Consider the following 10,860-nt stretch of genomic DNA (forward strand, 5'->3'; position numbering starts at 1 on the left):
TGACCTGTGAGTCTGTTCTAGTGGGTTGTATATCTGTGACCTGTGAGTCTCTTCTAGTGGGTTGTATATCTGTGACCTGTGAGTCTCTTCTAGTGGGTTGTATATCTGTGACCTGTGAGTCTGTTCTAATGGGTTGTATATCTGTGACCTGTGAGTCTGTTCTAATGGGTTGTATATCTGTGACCTGTGAGTCTGTTCTAGTGGGTTGTATATCTGTGACCTGTGAGTCTGTTCTAGTGGGTTGTATATCTGTGACCTGTGAGTCTCTTCTAGTGGGTTGTATATCTGTGACCTGTGAGTCTGTTCTAGTGGGTTGTATATCTGTGACCTGTGAGTCTGTTCTAGTGGGTTGTATATATGTGACCTGTGAGTCTGTTCTAGTGGGTTTGTATATCTGTGACCTGTGAGTCTCTTCTAGTGGGTTGTATATCTGTGACCTGTGAGTCTCTTCTAGTGGGTTGTATATCTGTGACCTGTGAGTCTGTTCTAGTGGGTTGTATATCTGTGACCTGTGAGTCTCTTCTAGTGGGTTGTATATCTGTGACCTGTGAGTCTGTTCTAGTGGGTTGTATATCTGTGACCTGTGAGTCTCTTCTAGTGGGTTTTATATCTGTGACCTTTGAGTCTCTTCTAGTGGGTTTAGATCTGTGATCTGTCTTGTTCCTACAGAATAAGAAGTCAGCTTCTCACAGACAAGCCAGTCCAGGTGAGGATCCTAGATTATAGAACTGAATCATTTGGGATTAGATTAGAATGAGAACGTTTTCAACTGAACCTAAAACACTTGTTTGCCTCTCACTTCTCTATCACCTTTTCTCTCTCTCTCTCTCTCTCTCTCTCTCTCTCTCTCTCTCTCTCTCTCTCTCTCTCTCTCTCTCTCTCTCTCTCTCTCTCTCTCTCTCTCTCTCTCTCTCTCTCTCTCTCTCTCTCTCTCTCTCTCTCTCTCTCTCTCTCTCTCTCTCTCTCTCTCTCTCTCTCTCTCTCTCTCTCTCTCTCTCTCTCTCTCTCTCTCTCTCTCTCTCTCAGGTCTTCCTAAAATGGAGGTGTGTCAGGAGTACTATGGTGTCCCTCCGCCCCCTGTAGCGTTCGGCCAACCACTGCACCTCTCCATGGGTGATGTCATCGAACTGACAAGAGCCGAGGCCGACCTACAGTGGTGGGAGGTGAAGCACGCAGACGTGCAGACAGACACACACACAGTGGTGGGAGGGTGGAGATACTCTCTCTCTCTCTCTCTCTCTCTCTCTCTCTCTCTCTCTCTCTCGCTCTCTCTCTCGCTCTCTCGCTCTCTCTCTCGCTCTCTCTCTCTCTCTCTCTCTCTCGCTCTCTCTCGCTCTCTCTCTCTCTTTCTCTCTCTCTCTGTCTCTCTCTCTCTAAGGGGCTTTATTGGCATGGGTATTTACAATGGTGTTTGTTATTCACTGGTGGCCCTTTTCTTGTGGCAACAGGTCACAAATCTTGCTGCTGTGATGGCACACTGTGGTATTTCACCCAATAGATATGGGTGTGTATCAACATTGGATTTGTTTTAGAATTCTTTGTGGGTCTGTATAATCTGAGGGAAATATGTGTCTCTAATATGGTCATACATTCGGCAGGAGGTTAGGAAGTGCAGCTCAGTTTCCACCTCATTTTGTGGGCAGTGTGCACATAGCTTGTCTTCTCTTGAGAGCCAGGTCTGCCTACGGCGGCCTTTCTCAATAGCAAGGCTATGCTCACTGAGTCTGTACATAGTCAAAGCTTTCCTTAAGTTTGGGTCAGTCACAGTGGTCAGGTATTCTGCCACTGTGTACTCTCTGTTTAGGGCCAAATAGCATTCTAGTTTGCTCTGTTTTTTGGTTCACAAACACAAACAGACCCCACAGAGCCCCAGGACAGCAACACAATTAGACCCAACTAAATCATGAGAAAACAAAAAGAGCCTCAGGACCAGCTTGCTTAGGGGACTCTTCTCTAGGTTCATCTCTCTGTAGGTGATGTTTTTGTTATGGAATGTTTGGGAATCGCTTCCCTTTCGGTGGTTGTAGAATTTAACAGCTATTTTCTGGATTTTGATAATTAGCGGGCATAGTCATGCATTATTTGGTGTTTTACATTGTACACAGAGGATGTTTTTGCAGAATACTGTCTGCAGAGTCTCAATTTGGTGTTTGTCCCATTTTGTGAATTCTTGGTTGGTGAGCGGACCCCAGACCTCACAACCATAAAGGGCAATGGGTTCTATAACCGATTCAAGTATTTTTAGCCAGATCCTAATTGGGATGTCGAATTTCATGTTCCTTTTGATGGCATAGAAGGCCCTTCTTACCTTGTCTCTCAGATCGTTCACAGCTTTGTGGACGTTACCTGTGGTGCTGATGTTTATGCCAAGGTAGGTATAGTTTTTTGTGTGCTCTAGGGCAGCGTTTCCCAAACTCGGTCCTGGGGACCCCAAGGGGTGTACATTTTGTTTTTTACCCTAGCACTACACAGCTGATTTAAATAATTAACTAATAATCAAGCTTTTATTATTTAAATCATCTGTGTAGTGCTATTGCAAAAAACTAAATGTACACCCCTTGGGGTCCCCAGGACCGAGTTTGGGAAACGCTGCCCTGGAGCAACAGTGTCTAGATGGAATTTAGATTTGTGATAATGGCAAACTGACTTTTTTTGGAACACCATTATTTTTGTCTTACTGAGATTTACTGTCAGGGCCCAGGTCTGACAGAATCTGTGCAGAAGATCTAGGTGCTGCTGTAGGCCCTCCTATGTTGGGGACAGAAGCACCAGATCATCAGCAAACAGTAGACATTTGACTTCAGATTCTAGTAGGGTGAGGCCTACTCATTCAAGGGTTTTTCTTTATTTGTACTATTTTCTACATTGTAGAATAATAGTGAAGACATCAAAACTATAAAATAACACATATTGAATAATGTACATTTTATAACATCAAAACTATAAAATAACACATATTGAATAATGTACATTTTATAACATCAAAACTATAAAATAACACATATTGAATAATGTACATTTTATAACATCAAAACTATAAAATAACACATATTGAATAATGTACATTTTATAATGTCAAATGCACATTTGTCTCCACTTTTTGTGGATTGGGGTGATCACTCCTTGGTTCCAAATATTGGGGAATATTTCAGAGCTGAGAATGATGTTAAAGAGTTTAAGGAAAGCCAATTGGAATTTGTGGTCTGTATATCTGATCATTTCATCGAGGATACCATCAACACCACAGGCCTTTTTGGTTTGGAGGGTTTGTATTTTGTCCTGTAGTTCATTCAATGTAATTGGAGAATCCAGTGGGTTCTGGTAGTCTGTAATAGCTGATTCTAAGATTTGTATTTGATCATGTATATGTTTTTGCTTTTTTGTTCTTTGTTATAGAGCCAAAAATATTGGAGAAGAAGTAGTTTACCCATTCATCTCCGTTTTTGGATAGATAACTCTTTGTGTTGTTTGTTTAGTGTGTTGCAATTTTCAAAAGGTTAGATTCTATGGATTCTTCAATTACATTGAGCTGATTTCTGACATGCTGTTCCTTCTTTCTCCGTAGTGTATTTCTGTATTGTTTCAGTGATTCACCATAGTGAGGCTCAGGTTTTGTGGGTCTATGATTTTGGTTGGATAGGTTTCTCAAAAACTTTCTTAGGTTTTTGCATCCTTCATCAAACCATTTGTCATTGTTGTTAATTTTCTTAGGTTGTCTGCTTGACATTTTTAGATTTGATAGGTAAGCTGAAAGGTCAAATATACTGTTTAGGTTTTCTACTGCCAAGTTTACACTTTTACTATTAAAGTGAAATGTTTTGTCCAGGAAGTTGTCTAAAAGGGATTGAATTTGTTGTTGCCCAGTTATTTGTTGCTAGGTTTCCACACTACTACTTTCCTTCCATCTATAGCATTTCTTAATATTATTCAGTTCCTTTGACTTTGAATCCTCATGATTGAGTATTGCTCTGTTCGAGTATATTGTGATTTTGCTGTGATCTGATAGGTGTGTCAGTAGGCAGACTGTGAACGCTCTGACAGACTCTGGGTTGAGGTCAGTGATAAAGTAATCTACAGTACTACTGCCAAGAGATGAGCTATAGGTGTACCTACCATAGGAGTCCCCTCGAAGCCTACCGTTGACTATGTACAGACCCAGCGTGCGACAGAGCTGCAGGAGTTGTGAACCGTTTTTGTTGGTTGTTTTGTTAAAGTTGTGTCTAGGGGGGCATATTGGGGAGGGAATGCTGTCACCTCCAGGTAGGTGTTTGTCCCCCTGTGTGCTGAGTGTCAGGTTGTTGTCCAGTTCTGGCATCTCTCTCCTCCTCTCCTCCCATCTCTCTCTTTCCTCCTCTCTCTCTCTCTCCTCCTCTCGCTCTCTCTCCTCCTCTCTCTCTCTCTCCTCCTCTCTTCTCTCTCTCCTCCTCTCGCTCTCTCCTCCCTCTCGCTCTCTCTCTCCTCCTCTCTTCTCTCTCTCCTCCTCTCTCTCTCTTCTCCTCTCTTCTCTCTCCTCCTCTCTCTCTCTCTCCTCCTCTCTCGCTCTCTCTCCTCCTCTCTTCTCTCTCTCCTCCTCTCTTCTCTCTCTCCTCCTCTCTTCTCTCTATCCTCCTCCCTTCTCTCTCTCCTCCTCTCTCTCTCTCCTCCTCTCTTCTCTCTCCTCCTCTCTTCTCTCTCTCCTCCTCCCTTCTCTCTCTCCTCCTCTCTCTCTCTCCTCCTCTCTCCTTTCTTTAATACAACCTGCTAACAATGCCTATTATTCCTAGAAGTAATTCATAGCTTATTAATGAGTTGATTACCATTATAAACACGTACTTTGTAGTAAATCATTTCTGTACAATAATGTGCTACAGGAAGCACTAGTAAGACACAATGATGTTCCAGTCGTCTGATTGGTCTGCTGTGTGTGTCACTCAGGGCAAGAATGTGACGATTGGTCAGATGGGTTGGTTCCCCTGCAGTAAGGTCCAGCCCTTCATCTATGTGAGTACCACTGACTAAACACTGATCTAGGAGTATGGCCGGGATCCAATCCGATCGTGGGTTATAGGCCTTGGGGCTTCTAATCCCAGGCCTTTCTCTTGGTTACACACGGGTTAGATCATCATCAGTGTAAAGATGTCACTGTGTGTAGCATACATACATGTCGTTGATTGCACATTTTATGTTATATGTGTAGGCTGCACCATATCTGGTATTGATATAAATACCAACATGTGTTTTATTAACTGCTTCAGTTGCAAGGAAGCATGGGTTGTGTTCTCAAAACTGTCTAACCTCTGACCTCTCTCCCCAGAGACCAACTCCTGACCTATCAGACTTCCTATGGTGAGTAATGATACCATTATATTTACACCTGGTATCACTCATACCTATGTTCTATATATGTACCACCTGGTATCACTCATACCTATGTTCTTGATATGTACCACCTGGTATCACTCATACCTATGTTCTAGATATGTACCACCTGCACTCTTAGAAAAAAGAGTTCAAAAGGGTTCACCGTCTGTCCCCATAGGATAATTTTTTTTGGTTCAAAAAGGGTTCTTCAAAGGTTTCTCCTATGGGGACAGCCGAAGAACCCTTTTAGGTTCTAGATAGCACCTTTATTTCTAAGAGTGTGGTAGCACTGCAGGGTTCTAGGTTTGGAAGTGTGTTTCAAAATAGTTATTGATAGCAATCATGGGAAAGGTTTTGTACTGTTCTAACGTAACTGCAATGGGTTCTAGGTTTGGTCATTTAAGTGATTTGGGTTCTAGGTTTGCGGGGAACATGGACCGGTCAGCGGCAAAGAACCTCCTGATTTCACGGTCAGACGGAACGTTTCTGGTCCGCCAGAAAGACGGAGGAGAGTTCGCCATCAGCCTCAAGTGAGCCCCGCCTCCTTACTGGCCAATCAGAAAGGCGCTGTCTGACAGCTGGCAATCATAGGATGCTTGTTATCTGTTTTCTCTCTCTTTCACACACACACACAGATTCTCATTCACCCTGTCTGTCTCCTCCAGGTTTAACATGGACATCAGACACATCAAGATCACATCAACAGAAGGCCTCTACCGCATCAACGAGAAGAAAGCATTCAAAGGGTTAATCGTACGTCATTCCCCTTCTCTCTCTCTCTTCCTCTTATCACTCTATCTACCCTCCTCATCTCTCTCCCTCTCCCTCTCTCTACCCTCATCTCTCTCTCTGTCTACCCTCATATCTCTCTCTCTGTCTACCCTCCTCATCTCTCTCTGTCTACCCTCATCTCTCTCTCTCCCCTCCCCCCGTTAGGAGCTGGTTCAGTTCTACCAGCAGCATTCACTGAAGGAATATTTTAAGGAAGTGGACACCACCCTCCAGACCCCCTTCAACCAGCCTGAACAGAGTGATACACCTTTCAACACACCCTCCCCAGGTACACACACACTCCACCCTCCAGACCCCCTTCAACCAGCCTGAACAGAGTGATACACCCTTCAACACACCCTCCCCAGACACACACACACACTCCACCCTCCAGACCCCCTTCAACCAGCCTGAACAGAGTGATACACCCTTCAACACACCCTCCCCAGACACACACACACACTCCACCCTCCAGACCCCCTTCAACCAGCCTGAACAGAGTGATACACCCTTCAACACACCCTCCCCAGACACACACACACACACTCCACCCTCCAGACCCCCTTCAACCAGCCTGAACAGAATGATACACCTTTCAACACACCCTCCCCAGACACACACACACACTCCACCCTCCAGACCCCCTTCAACCAGCCTGAACAGAGTGATACACCTTTCAACACACCCTCCCCAGACACACACACACACTCCACCCTCCAGACCCCCTTCAACCAGCCTGAACAGAGTGATACACCTTTCAACACACCCTCCCCAGGTACACACACACTCCACCCTCCAGACCCCCTTCAACCAGCCTGAACAGAGTGATACACCTTTCAACACACCCTCCCCAGACACACACACACACACTCCACCCTCCAGACCCCCTTCAACCAGCCTGAACAGAGTGATACACCCTTCAACACACCCTCCCCAGACACACACACACACTCCACCCTCCAGACCCCCTTCAACCAGCCTGAACAGAGTGATACACCCTTCAACACACCCTCCCCAGACACACACACACACTCCACCCTCCAGACCCCCTTCAACCAGCCTGAACAGAGTGATACACCCTTCAACACACCCTCCCCAGACACACACACACACTCCACCCTCCAGACCCCCTTCAACCAGCCTGAACAGAGTGATACACCTTTCAACACACCCTCTCCAGGTACACACACACACACCCCAGACTTCCTACAAACCTCAACTTATTTCCTTCCATAACCTCAAATATAAGTACTGTATGTTTCAACACACCCACCCACGCTCACCTCCCTCTCTCTCTGCCCTGTAGGTGGCAGTATGCATTCGTTCGGCACAGCAAGGGCCAGGTATGACTTCTCAGCCAGAGACCGTACAGAGCTGTCTCTGAGAGAAGGAGACACAGTCAAGGTCCTGTCTAAGAAGGCTCCCAATGGATGGTGGAAAGGAGAGGTCTATGGACGGGTGAGGACCAACACACACCATCAACACATTCACACAGACACACCATCAACACATTCACATACAGTATATACAGCATGATCATCACACAGACACCTGTCAACACATTCACATACAGTATATACAGTATGATCATCACACAGACACCTGTCAACACATTCACATACAGTATATACAGTATGATCATCACACCTGTCAACATGTACACTACCAGTCAAAAGTTTGGACATACCAACTCATTCAAGGGTTTTTCTTTATTTTTACTATTTTCACATTGTAGAATAGTGAAGACATCTAAACTATGAAATAATACTTATGTAGTAACCAAAAAAGTGTTAAACAAATCAAAATATGTTTTATTATCTTTAAAGTAGCCACCCTTTGCCTTGATGACAGCTTTGCACACGCTTGGCATTCTCTCAACCAGCTTCACCTGGAATGCTTTTCCAACAGTCTGGAAGGAGTTCCCACATATGCTGAGCACTTGTTGGCTGCTTTTCCTTCACTCTGCGGTCCAACTCATCCCAAACCATCTCAATTGGGTTGAGTTTGGGTAATTGTGGAGGCCAGGTCATCTGATGCAGCACTCCATCACTCTCCTTCAAGACTGTTGGAAAATCATTCCAGGTGAAGCTGGTTGAGAGAATGCCAAGAGTGTGCAAAGCTGTCATCAAGGCAAAGGGTGGCTACTTTGAATAATCTAAAATATATTTTGATTTGTATGACTCCATGTGTTATTTCATAGTTTTGATGTCTTCACTATTATTCTACAATGTAGAAAATAGTACAAATAAAGAAAAACCCTTGAATGAGTAGGTGTGTCCAAACTTTCGACTGGTACTGTATATAGAAGTACAACCCACATAACTTTACTAGAACACAGTCTTGATCACACAGGAGTTGTTGAAGGTCTCTCTGTCTGTAGGTTGGTCTGTTCCCAGCTCACTACTGTCTCTCTGTCTGTAGGTTGGTCTGTTCCCAGCTAACTCCTGTCTCTCTGTCTGTAGGTTGGTCTGTTCCCAGTTAACTCTTGTCTCTCTGTCTGTAGGTTGGTCTGTTCCCAGTTAACTCCTGTCTCTCTGTCTGTAGGTTGGTCTGTTCCCAGCTAACTCCTGTCTCTCTGTCTGTAGGTTGGTCTGTTCCCAGCTAACTCCTGTCTCTCTGTCTGTAGGTTGGTCTGTTCCCAGTTAACTCCTGTCTCTCTGTCTGTAGGTTGGTCTGTTCCCAGCTAACTCCTGTCTCTCTGTCTGTAGGTTGGTCTGTTCCCAGCTAACTCCTGTCTCTCTGTCTGTAGGTTGGTCTGTTCCCAGTTAACTCCTGTCTCTCTGTCTGTAGGTTGGTCTGTTCCCAGTTAACTCTTGTCTCTCTGTCTGTAGGTTGGTCTGTTCCCAGCTAACTATGTAGAAGAGGATTACTCTGAATATTGCTGATGTCGCCTCAATGTCACACCTTCACCTGTGTGTGAAAGAGACAGCGTGTCCCAATTCAATCCCTACCCCATCCCTTGGCCCTAACCCTTTAAGGGGCAGTGCAGTCAGCAATGTGATTTTACTGGGAATGGGGGGGGTTCAACAATATTTCCACACTATGAAGTTGAAATAACACTCTGAAATTGTGAAAAATTATGATAATGACCTTTTAGCTTTTTGAAAACAATGCTTGGAATTTCAGCCTGTTCAGGTGGGATGGAGACTTTGGCCCAAAGCATGACATCACAATCTGATCAGATGTTTCTGACCAATGACCAGTTATCTTTTATTTGCATATGTATCCTCCTACTTTGAAATAACACTCTGAAATTGTGAAAAATTATGATAATGACCTTTTAGCTTTTTGAAAACAATGCTTGGAATTTCAGAGCAGGCCTGAGTGGTGTCACGCTTTTTCCCCCGTCCCTAGAAAAACACAGCTGATTAATCTAATTGCATTCTGAACTGAAGATCATGATTATTTCATTAATGGAGTCAGGTGTCTTAGCTGGGGCAAAAGTGTGATACCAATCAGGCGGACTGGAACTGCCCAATCACTGCTCTAGAGCCTAGACTATCATATCCTCCAATCAGGGCTGTGTATGGAAACATATTTAAATTTGTATCAACACGCCGACACGATCAGACTGAGCATTTCAATGGCAAAAGGAGGCTCGGGGGGGGATGATACAAAATATATTTGGAGTTATTTTCATATAATAAACACAGTGATTTACTAGACATACAGTGATGATGTAAAAAAAAAAAAATCAAAAAGACTGCATGTAGGCTATAAATGTTTGCATAGATCTGCAAGATAGAGGCAATATGGCGGAAGCTTCACCACCACCATAGAGCACTAAAGGACATATTAGCATGGGCAGCACTACTGAGGGCTTCCACCATTTTTTATGTAGTCAACCGGACGGGACTTCCAACTTCATTGGCTGATCCCTCCTGGTGACCCCTGTTGGGAGTCATGTGCAACCGGGTCAACAGGAGGGATCAGCCAATCGTGAAGAAGAAGAAAGATGCAATGATGCTGCCTCTTTCCATCTCTATGAGCATTACTACACACGGATACCTACACAGACCCTTCAGACATGTTAACATCAACGGGTTAGGGTCAAGGGGGAGGGGGAGGGGGGGGGGGTCCTAAAGACAGGGACCCCTGGCTTCCTCCTATGTTTATAACTCAATGTACTGATTCAATGTTTCTGCTGTGAATAAAACCTCTGCTTTACAGTATGGTCTGTCTCTGTCCTGTTAACATTGTATATAGTTAAAGAGCGACTGCCTTTAAAAAGCAACGAAACAGTTATTCTAGTGTCAAAATTGACTACAAAGTGTAAATAGGTTCATTTTGGTCATAAAGTCAGTCTCGTCTAAAACGGAGTTTGGAACATCCATGTGTCACAATGGATAAATGAAAGCTGGGTTTTGATTTGACGATGTCCATTAGCCCACTAACATGGGGTGAACAGCTGCGGTGATCGCTCTCTATCCAATAGCATAGACAGACCTGCCCGGTGATCGCTCTCTATCCAATAGCATAGACAGACCTGCCCGGTGATCGCTCTCTATCCAATAGCATAGACAGATCTGCCCGGCAGCCCGACTTTGTTTACATAAGACAACACAACGCCATTTTGTTTTGAGAAATACTGCACCAAACACCTTCGATGTAAAATTGCACAACTAAAAACATCCTCTGCAAAAATTACTGATTTCTTGAGTTACCTTCGATTCATTGAGGATTTAGGCTTCAGTGTCTCATGGGGAGAAACATAATTAACCAAACGCGGAATCGGTCAGGAAACACACC

The 10,860-nt window shown here is 44.3% G+C and overlaps 1 pseudogene across 1 annotated transcript in view; it reads left to right on the forward strand.

The window, feature by feature from the left end:
- LOC311126198 (proto-oncogene vav-like) overlaps positions 1-10,280 on the forward strand; it is a 15,274-nt pseudogene extending 4,994 nt beyond the window's left edge. Inside the window, exons 8-16 of the transcript XR_014615177.1 lie at positions 670-706; positions 1,027-1,163; positions 4,915-4,980; positions 5,294-5,325; positions 5,760-5,870; positions 6,006-6,093; positions 6,277-6,400; positions 7,418-7,569; positions 8,943-10,280. The product of XR_014615177.1 is annotated as a proto-oncogene vav-like (transcript). The remainder of the gene's footprint in view (positions 1-669; positions 707-1,026; positions 1,164-4,914; positions 4,981-5,293; positions 5,326-5,759; positions 5,871-6,005; positions 6,094-6,276; positions 6,401-7,417; positions 7,570-8,942) is intronic.
- The last annotated feature ends 580 nt before the right edge of the window (positions 10,281-10,860 follow it).

This window comes from Coregonus lavaretus, assembly GCF_964263955.1.
Source record: "Coregonus lavaretus genome assembly, contig: HAP1_SCAFFOLD_597, whole genome shotgun sequence".
NCBI lineage: Eukaryota > Metazoa > Chordata > Actinopteri > Salmoniformes > Salmonidae > Coregonus > Coregonus lavaretus.